The sequence below is a fragment of the Eriocheir sinensis genome, chromosome 41 (genome assembly GCF_024679095.1).
Source record: "Eriocheir sinensis breed Jianghai 21 chromosome 41, ASM2467909v1, whole genome shotgun sequence".
In the NCBI taxonomy this organism is placed as follows: Eukaryota; Metazoa; Arthropoda; class Malacostraca; order Decapoda; family Varunidae; genus Eriocheir; species Eriocheir sinensis.
The window spans coordinates 16,094,738-16,106,119 of record NC_066549.1 but is presented as its reverse complement, the minus strand read 5'-3'; positions in this window follow the sequence as shown (position 1 = coordinate 16,106,119).

Below are 11,382 nucleotides of genomic sequence, written 5' to 3'. Positions count from 1 at the left end.
CGGTAGGGTAAGGCCTGCTCCCTTACAGCCACTGCCCATTATTGACTCCCCCTTTGAAAGAGTAGTGGTAGATTTGGTGGGGCTGATCGAGCCCCGAGCCAGCGATGGCTCCCGGTATATTCTTACCCTTGTAGATTTTGTCACGCGTTGGGTAGAAGCAGTGCCGCTGAAGAATGCTGAAACGCAAACTGTGTCTGAAGCTCTCATGACTATATTTTGCCGAGTAGGTATACCCAGACAAATACTGAGTGATCGGGGTACTCAGTTCACCTCAGGGATGATGGAGGAAGTACTACGTCTGCTAGTGTGCAAAGGGTTACGCACCACGCCATACCATTCCATGGGGAATGGACTGTGTAAACGTTTTAACGGCACACTTAAGAAAATGCTTAAACGCATGGCTGCCGAACAACCCAAGGAATGGCCTAGGTACCTGGCTCCTTTGCTGTTCGTGTACAGAGAAGCGCCACAGAGCTCCACCAGGTTCTCCCTGTTTGAGCTAATGTATGGTAGGTCGGTTAGAGGTCCGCTTCAGTTACTGAGGGAGTTGTGGGATGACAAGGTACCGGACCTGGAGGTCAAGACCACATACCAGTACGAGTTAGATTTTGGTGACAGGCTGAGAGAGACCTGTAACATTGCTAAGGAGGAGTTACTCAAAGCAAAACAAGTACAGAAAAGTTACTACGACAGGAAGGCAAAGTTGCGTAAGTTCAGTGGAGGAGAACAGTGCCTAGTTTTGCTTCCCACAGCGAGCAACAAGCTGTTAGCTCAGTGGAAGGGACCTTACGAGGTTCAGGAGAAGGATAATGACCTTAATTATATTCTCCTGGTTGATGGACACCCAAAACGGTTCCATATCAACATGTTGAAACAATACTACCGGCCAGATGCAGCCGCAGGTTGCTTGCGAGAAAGTGAGTATGATGAAGAGAAGGTGAGGTGTCTAGAGTTAGTTAAAGCTCACTATTCTCAACCTCAGATCGTAGATGTGGGAGCGGCAGTAGTAATACAGGATGATGAGGACGGCGAGGCTCCTCTCACTGTATCTTCTAGACAGACAGAGTCAGTGCATGACGTGACGTTGGGAGAAAAGTTAGCCCCAGAGGAGAAGGAACAATTAGCAATGTTGCTAGAGGGTTATGCAGAGCTTTTTTCTGACAAACCTAAGATTGCTCGGGTACCAGAGTATCGAATCGAGTTGACGAGCAAGGAGCCTGTCAGACAAAGGCCTTACCAGATTCACTGGTAGACGCCATAAAAACCGAAATCAGTGAAATGGAGGCCGCGGGTATCATAGAGAGATCAAATTCCCCGTACTGCAGCCCCATGGTAGTCGTAAGGAAGAAAGAAGGAGGAATTAGGATTTGCTGCGATTATCGAAAAGTAAACGCAGTGACGCGCGTAGACGCTGAGCCAATGTCTGATCCGCAAGCCATACTCGCTTCTCTGGCTGAATCTAGAATTTTTTCTAAGATAGACCTGACGAAAGGGTTTTTCCAGATTCCTCTGAGTAAGGAAAGTTGTAAGGTGACAGCTTTAGTACACCTGGAGGCCTGTATCAGTACAAAGCCTCACCCTTCGGGATGACCAACTCGCCAGCAGCTTTTAACAAAGTCATGCGCGAGGTCATGAGAGGAGTGGAAGGAGTGGAGCTTTTCGTGGATGACGTATTAATTCACTCACCCACATTCAGGCAGCATCTAGAGACCCTCAGGTTAGTGTTGGAGCGGCTTCGGCGCTACAACCCGACCATTAAGCCCAGTAAGTTCTTGATTGGGCACGAAAAGGTGCCATTCTTAGGACATGTCATTGGTGAGGGACAGTATAGGTGCCAGATGGATAAAATAGAAAAGGTTAGAAATGCTCCACGTCCTCAGACCAAAACTCAGGTAAAGTCATTCTTGGGCTTAGCTGGATATTACCGGTGTTGAAGTTAGTGAAGAAGTTATTAAAGTTTCCCATGAAAGTACAGTTTCTTTAATTACTCCTCCACATATTTTTATAAATCCAGAAGTTTAAGCTGAAATTACTGAATCCATTATTTTCCTTCATTATAATTAATTTCATTTAGTTTCTGTAAATCAAGTTTTGTATTCTTAGTTGAACTGAGATAGGTATATATTTGCCTTTCTCGAGTTTTGCCTGTACAAGTTCCTGTCGTTGAAAATAAACACGATTTAGCAAGAAGAGCGAGACCAAGCCGCCACCAGCCCTTTCTCTACCCTCCGTTCACCTCCAGATCTTAGCCACAGTGTTGATAATTCCAACATTTGGTGCCCAGACCTGGGAATTGGAGCCTTCAAGACTTTCCTGTGAGTAATCGTGGCTAAGATAACCTGTCAGAATGGGGGAAGGGAAGGAAGAAGCAACAAAGAAAAGGGCGGCTGCCCGAGGCTGGGTTACCAGACAGTCCACAGCCTTAAAGGACTTACTAGACAAACCCAGCATCAGTGAATTTGAGTTGAGAAGTGCCATAGAGACCTTTGACCGTAGATTAAGCACTTTAGATGAGAGACAGGCCGAACTTGAACTTCTAGTAGACGACGGTGACCTAGATCAGTGCATAGATGAAGCAGACAGCTACAGACGTGCCAGTCAAGAGAATTGGCTACGTGCTAATGAGAAGTTACAAGAACTAATGAAGGCCAGTCAGATTGAATCAGGTTCTGTTGGGAGTCCTACAACTGGCAAGTCACCTGAAGTGAAGTTACCTAAGGTTGAACTGCCAAAGTTTAAAGGAGATGTTACAGAATGGCAGTCCTTCTGGGATCAGTTTAGCTCTCACATAGATGACACAGAGATTCCAGTTATAAGCAAGTTTACTTATCTGGTGTCTTTGTTAGAAGGAGAAGCTAAATCAGTAGTTCAAGGTCTCTCACATACTAGTGCTAATTACAGTATTGCTTGTGATCTACTGAAGGAGAGATATAACAGGCCTGAGAGAATTATATTTGCCCATGTACAGTCCCTTTTGAGTGGCCATGTCCCTGGGAAGGCCAAGGGACCCAAGTATGTGACTCAACTTTGGAGTCTCAGAGATGAGATACTGACACACATCAGAAGTTTAGAGGCCCTAGGTGTGTCAGGCAAGCAGTGTGAAATCTTCCTAACTCCCATTATCCTGTCCCGTCTGCCCAATGAGATTTGTCTGGAGTGGGCTCGCAAGGGTGCTGGACATGAGAGTGACCTCGACTGGCTTCTGACGTTTCTACGACAAGAAATTGAGAGCATCGAGAAGTCAGAGGCCTTCAAGGACGTCACTGCGGGTAAGAGGTAGAGTCTGTCTTCCCCTGAAGAGAAGAAGAATTGGCAGACGCAGGAGCCTAAGGGAAAGGTATCATCCGCGGCTGCATTACACACATCTTAGGAAGGTGAGAAGCTCCTTTGTGGATTTTACAACAAGAAACATGCTTCCGAGAGATGCTTTGAGACCCAGAGACTTAGTGGAAAAGAACGCGTTGAAAGAATTAAGACTGCTGGAATGTGTTTCAAGTGCTTAGGCAAAGGACACAGGACACATTGCTAGAGGGTGCTATGCCAAGTGTCAGAAATGTAGAGGCTATCACCACCATCTCATTTGTGGTGTCAAGATAGATACTAGTAAAAGTGAACCTGTAAGAAATGAGTCAGTAAAGGCAACTCAAGAACTAGCTGCTGATAATAGTAATGGAGAAGCAAGTAAGAGTCAGGCTACTAATTTTGCTGGAATTTCCTTGTCTAATATATCAGTTAATAAGGAGACATGTACTATACTGCAAACTGCTCAGGTGAGAGTTGCAGGAGCAAATGGTGTTCTTCATAGGGCCAAATTGTTGTTTGATAGTGGCTCTAGTAGGACATTTGTCAGTAGTAGACTTGTTAAGAAATGCAAACCCACATGGAACTCCAGTAAACCCATTTCTTATTCAGTATTTGGAGGTAATAATTCCTCTAGTATAAAGCAGTGCAACCTGTTTGATCTGAAGGTTCTTGATTGCAGTGATGCACCACAGAAGTTAACAGCTGTAGAGATTCCAGTGATATGCCAACCCTTAGTGAGAACCACTGTGCCTGTAGGTATACTATGCAAATTTCCTGTGCCTCTTGCAGATGACTATCAGAGTGATTCCTATATGGATATAGATATACTAGTGGGTCAGGATGCTTACTGGAAATACATAATGTCTAATGAGTCTGTGCAAGTGGGAGGCGTAGTGGCCCAAAGATCATTGTTTGGCTGGGTATTGTCAGGGGCTTGGAATGCTGACACTAGTTCTAAGGTACCAGTAACCTCTCCACAGATGTTATGTATTTCTAAAGTGTCTGATTATGATGTAAGCAAGTTTTGGGACTTAGAGACTATAGGGATACAGTCCAAGGAATCAGATCATAAGTTTGAGTCAGATGCTGCCTTGCAAGAGTTTTCACAGAATGTTTCATATGCTAAAGGCAGATACGAAGTGTCATTACCTTGGAAAAGTGACTCCTTGAAAAGTGCTCTACTCAACAATGAGAAACTTGCTATGAAGAGACTAGATAAGTTACATGCCAAACTAGATAAAGAAGTTGAGTTGAAAATTGCATATTACAAGGTTTTTGAGGACATGTGCAAGAAGGTATTGTTGAGGAAATTCCTAGTAAACAGATAGTCTGTGAGAATCCTACCTTTTATATGCCTCACCGCCCTGTGGTTAAAGAAACTAGTAACAGTACCAAGGTGAGACCTGTCTTTGATGCCTCAGCCAGTGGGTATAATGGAATTTCACTGAATGATTGTCTCTTAAAGGGTCCATCACTTAACCCAGATTTAGTAGAAGTGATGATCAGGTTTAGAAGATGGCCTATTGCTCTTACTGCTGATGTTACCAAGGCCTTTCTACAGTTGTGTGTGAAAAGACGAGACAGATGTACACCGTTTCTTGTTGAGAAATGAGGATGAGATTAAGTACATGAGATTCCTGCGGGTTCCCTTTGGAAACACTGCCAGCCCATTTCTATTGAATGCCACAATAAAACATCATTTAGAGAAGTATCCAAGTACTGAAGTAATACAAGAACTGAAAGAGGATATGTATGTAGATAACTGGCTGAGTGGTGCTGACAGTGTGGAGGAAGCTGCCTGCAAATTTAGAGAGGCTTGTGAGGTTTTGGCACATGCTGGCATGCCTCTGACTAAGTGGGTTTCAAACAGTAAATTAGTAACTTCCATGTTTCAGGATAAAGTTGATCAAGTACATGGAGAAGAAGTTACTAAAGTGTTAGGCCTACAGTGGTGTAACACTTCTGATGAGTTTTCTTTTGAAGGATTAGAATTGAACACCCAGACTGAGTTGACATATACCAAAAGAAGCATGCTGAGCTTGATTACCAGGATCTTTGACCCTCTAGGTCTTATCAATCCCTTTGTGATGTTTGGCAAAATACTTTTTCAAGATATTTGGAGGCTGGGTCTTCAGTGGGATGATAAATTGCCTCAGGATGTGAAGCATAAATTTGAAAGATGGGTCCTGAGTGCAGCATCTCTCAGGGATTGGAAGATGGACAGATGTTATTTTCCTTTTCTTAAATGGAATAGCCTTACAGATGTAGAGCTTCATGCCTGTGGAGATGCTTCAGAGAAAGGTTACAGTGCCTGTGTATATATCCGTACCTGCTTACCAGATGGTGCCTACAGGGTTGCATTAGTCACTTCAAAGTCTAGAGTGGCACCTATTAAGACCATAACTCTGCCCAGATTGGAGCTGATGGGGGCTTTATTATGTGCTAGATTAGTAAGCTTTGTGAAGCATGCCCTTCATCTAAACATGAATGCCAAGGTATTTTGCTGGACTGATTCACAGATAACTCTAGCTTGGATCAAGGGTGACCCTGTGAAGTGGAAAATGTTTGTTGCAAACAGAGTCACAGAAATTCAAAGCTTAACTCCACCAAGTTCTTGGCATCACTTCCCTGGACATGAGAATCCAGCTGATTTAGTTTCTAGAGGTGTCTTAGGTGATCAGATTGTATCAAGTAAATTGTGGATGTGTGGACCATCTTGGCTAGCTGAACCTCTTAGTATCAGTATAAAGGAAACAGAATCAATTTGTACAAATGAGGAGTACAAGACTACTGAGGCTCTAGCATGTGTAACTGTAGACCCTACTCCACCTGTGTTTGAGTTTGAGAGGTGGAGTGACTTTAGTAAAGCTCAGCGTGTTGTTGCTTGGGTGTTGAGGTATATACATAATTGTATAACACCTGATAATAAGATTTCTGGTCCACTTTCAGCCAAGGAGTTGGATGATGCTAAGGTAAAGATGTTTTATCATGTACAGAGAGATATGTTTCCTCATGAGATTAAGGCTCTGCTAAGTGACAAGCCTCTTCCTAAGGGGTCAAAGTTGATTAATCTAGATCCCTTTCTAGATGATAAAGGTTTATTGAGAATCAGAGGTAGACTGGAAAATGCTGAATTGAGCTTTGACTGTAAACATCCAATAATAATTCCAAAATGTCACCTAGCAAAGCTACTGGTCAAGTTTCACCATCTTTTTCTCAAACATGCAGGTGTTTCTACCATTGTATCTACCTTGAGAGAAAGTTTCTGGATTATAGGAATTAGAAGAATTGTTAAGACTGTGATCAAGGAATGTGTAAGATGCCAGAGACATGACTCCAGAGCTTGTAGCCAGCCAGTAGCCCCACTACCAGAACTGAGAGTTAAAGCTGCTCCACCATTTACAGTGACTGGCCTGGATTTTGCTGGCCCTCTGTTTTGTTCTGATTTCCCTTCTAAGAAATTTTACATTTTACTGTTCACCTGTGCTGTTGTCAGAGCTATACATTTAGAGCTCACTGACTCTATGAGTGTTGAGGATTGCATGCTTGCCCTACGCAGATTCACTGCACGGAGAGGGCTACCTTCAGTGATGTACTCAGATAATGCCAAAACTTTTGTTGCTTGCAGTGGGCAAATACAGAAGGTTTATGGTCACATATCTCCACACTGGAAGTTTATAGTCCCCCGTTCTCCATGGTGGGGAGGATGGTGGGAACATCTCATAAGATCTGTCAAGTCTGCCATGAGGAAAACTTTAAGTGTTAAGTATATTTCCAGAGGTGAACTAGAGACTGTACTACATGAAATAGAAGCATGTGTAAACTCAAGACCTCTCACTTGTGTTGGGGATGAACCTAATAGTTCTCTGCCTTTATCTCCCTCACATTTCCTCATTGGCAGAAATGCTAGTACTCACTCTGAGTTGGACCCTAAACCTTCCTGTATTTCCCCTCAAGATCGGAGGAATAGAGAACATTTGAGGCGTGCCGCGCCAGAACCTCGTAACCCTGAAATTTGAGAAATTGAGATAATGGCTGCCCCAGAGAGCAGAGAGGTGGAATTGTCATATACCGTGGTTGGACAGAGGAAATCCGACCTTCCAGCCACCTAAAACAGGGTGCTAAGACAGTTAGTCTGGTCTCGACACGCAAAAAAAAGTCGCGACTAACTCCCTGAGGCGTGGGCCAAAACCACGTAACCAAGACGCACGTGTAGGATGAGCCAGCTGTGAAGCGCCCAATCAGGCGCGCGCTCGGCTCTGACATATTCCATTTTACAACACGTACTTAATAATTTTGAACATAGGAGGAAGTCAATGTAATGGATAGGAGTATTAAAGTTCCGGTACGGATTAAAAAAAAAAATTCGCTCGGTAAAAAAATCATAACATTTTCATTTTCACAGCTATCATCATGAAACCTTCACATATTCCTAATAAAAACAAGTACTTTTATAATAAAATTGTAAAAAAATTCCAGCAAATTTTTTTTTTTCCGCCACTGAGTAGGGGTTTCATTAATTTATTTCAATAAACCAAAAATTTTCCGATTTCCTATCAGAACCTAATTAACAAAACAGAACTCTTCAAAACCTTTCATTTGATGTATAGTTATTACATATTCTGACCATTCTTAGGTGCATTGTCAGTGTTTAACTTTATGCGCGATTTTCTCAAAACTACGATTTTTCGGTTACGAGGTTCTGGCGCGGCACACCTCATTTGAGAAACCAGACTTTAGACAAATTTTGGAAGAGGTGGAGCTCAGATTATATTTCCAATTTGACCCCAGTTGTTAAGGGTTTCACTTCAAAATGCAGTATTAAAAAAGGTGATTTAGTCCTGGTGAAGGAGGACAACATTCCAAGGCTACAATGGCCCCTGGGTTTGGTTGTAGATATTTTCCCTGGTCAGGATGGTGTTCTCAGAAGTGTAAATGTGAAGACTTCCAGAGGAGTACTAAATAGGGCAGTTCAGAAGTTACATAACTTGGAAGTATCTAGCCATGAGTATACTGATGTTAATGAGACTGTCCAAGATTTGCCTGAAGTTGATGCAGCTGTCCAGGAGTCCTCAGATTCTAGTCCACTTCCTGAGACAGCTGCTGAAACTCATACTCGCTCTGGTAGGTTTGTTAAAGTTCCTAGAAAACTTGACTTGTAACTTCAGTTGAAGTTCAAGTTGACGGACTAGTTTCTGAGGCTGTGAATTGTATTCCGTAAGTGATATGTATGAATAATTTAAGGTTGATGCTTTATACTCAGGAATACAGTTGTCATATGTAATAGGAGTGCTAGACTCCTATGGTGGGGAGTATGTTGAAGTTAGTGAAGAAGTTATTTAAGTTTCCCATGAAAGTACAGTTTCTTTAATTACTCCTCCACATATTTTTATAAATCCAGAAGTTTAAGCTGAAATTACTGAATCCATTATTTTCCTTCATTACAATTAATTTCATTTAGTTTCTGTAAATCAAGTTTTGTATCTTAGTTGAAATGAGATAGGTATATATTTGCCTTTCTCGAGTTTTGCCTGTACAAGTTCCTGTTGTTGAAAATAAACATGATTTAGCAAGAAGAGCGAGACCAAGCCGCCACCAGCCCTTTCTCTACCCTCTGTTCACCTCCAGATCTTAGCTACGGTGTTGATAATTTCGACAACCGGGATTATATCCCCAATTGTGCTGTCATTGCTGCCCCTCTGCATGAATTGTTGAGAAAACATGCACCCAATAAGGTACTATGGACAGGCGCTCAAGAGAAAGCCTTCGCGACACTTAAGACCATGTTATGCAAAGAGCCCATTTTGCAGCTGCCTGATTTCTATAAGCAGTTCATTCTGCGTACCGATGCATCACAGGAGGGCATTGGTGCCATGTTGATGTAAGAGAGTAATAATCAGGTGTTTCCTGTAAGTTATTACAGCAGGAAGTTGCGTCCAGCTGAGAGAAACTACTCTACGGTAGAAAAGGAGCTCCTTGCAGTAGTGGAGGGAATCAAGAAATATTACTTTTACCTATATGGCGACCAATTCGTTCTCGAAACTGATCATATGCCTCTAGCCAGTTTGAAAACTTCTAAGAACACAAATGCACGTCTGATGCGCTGGGCTTTGTATCTCCAGCAGTTTCAGTTCATTGTTAAGTACATAAAGGGACAAGCCAACGTTGGGGCGGACTTCTTGTCGCGTCTGGTAGCAGATTAAGATGATCAAAGTGGACAAGTTAGGTGGCTCGGAGACTTTATATTCGGATCTTAGGACCTTAAGATTCAGCTGAGTCGAGGAACCAAGTGACGAAAGTGTTCAGATTAGGTGGTTTCGAGGATGGTTGGCGGAGAGTTTTGCGGCATGCTTAAAATTTAAGTTGCTTGGTATGGTGCATGGTGTGATAATGTAGGAACAATTAGGCAGATAGCCAGGAATTTATACAATAAGTTACACCATTTTTACACCTACCTACAGCTACTCCACATCTGTCCCACCTACACTATGTATACATACATAACACCACTTACATATTGTGAATAAATGTGGCGAAGTTCGCCAAGCCCGCTCTAAAAGGTACTGGCGCCTCGCTATGAAGTTTTCCCTCTAGTTTGAGTATTATCATAAATGCTGAGGTTTTTCACTCACAGACGAACCATCAATTACCTGAGCAGAGGTTAACTGACATATACCACAGTATGAGAGATTGTGTGAAAAAGTGTGAGAAAGTACTGTTAGGAACATGCTAATTCTGTAGGTGCAGGTGTAGGGCTTGTTACCAGTGTTGGCAGCTTATCACAGTCAAAAAACTTTTCTCTGAAGACAAAAGTTTTCTTAAAGGGGGAGTGAAATGTCATGATTTCATTATTCAGGGAGTGGTCCGTGGAAAAATGCCGCGGGAGTCCCCACCATTCTGATTGAGAGAGCGGGAAGTAGTCACAGATCGGGCGGGAAAACCAGGCAGGCGGGAAACAGGACCTTATTCAAATCATTTCATTATTACTGCCAAAGCTGAGCTATGCATGGGATGCATGACCCACTAATACTTAGTGCATGTGTTAGGTCATTAATAAATAACAATCCATAGCCGTAGTTCGTTTGGTGTATGTGTTACACAGAAAACGAGATGTCAGTATGGTGAGAGCTGGCATCTAAGATCCGCGACCGGGGCGTGGAGCATTGTGGGTCTCGCCGCCATCTTCCTGTCATCTCCCGCTCAGACTTCACCGCGAGCAGACGTCCCTCACCAGCCTCCCGTGCCACGTGTCTATCATGGTGGTTTTCCTGCTTTGTAGTATCCACAAGTCCAGAGTGACTGTGTGTTGCAAGCGAGGGAAGCCGTTGGGAGGTAAGGAGGGCACAGCGTGTTGCAGAGAGGACTGAAGAAGGACTCCAGGGCTCCAGACCACGAGGCAGCTAAGGTGTGGCTTGGCTTCTCCCACCTACAGTTAATAAGCTTTTTTTCTCAATTATTTTCCCTTTGAGCTGTTTCCTTTGCTGTAAAAAAAATAAATAAATAAATAAAGTGAACCCATATTGTGGAGGCGACATGGCCATCACTGGCCATGTGGCTACCTGGCGAGTGCAGTAGACCTGCTAGACTTGGCTATGCATATTTTCGGCAAACACCAGACTTAGTTGAGTACAAGATTTTTTTCTTTTTACCAGGATTCTATTTCGGTACCTGGATGATTGGGCGTTTTATGTCCAACAGTTGCCTAACCTCGAATTTTTTCCAGGAAATCTGATATCCGGAAAATTGAGGATTAATTGTATTCTCAAAAATTTTCCAACAAAATCAATTTTTCCTGTGGCTTCTTTTATTTGTCCAATGCTCATTTCATTCAGTGCGATGCCATCTCTAACTGAATTCCCTTATTAGTACATGCCTTCTCCCATCTAAAAGTGTCCTACCACTCTATAAACACTAAACAATTATTCACAGCTGGGGCAATACCCATATCTTACCTGCAAATGGATGAAGAATTATATTGATGGTGGCAGTCTTCTTCCTCTTGATGTCTAGCTGAGGAGGTGTTTGTTGTTGCCAAGGTGCTGTATCTTTTTGTAGAATGTGAAGTGGGAACTGTTGTCA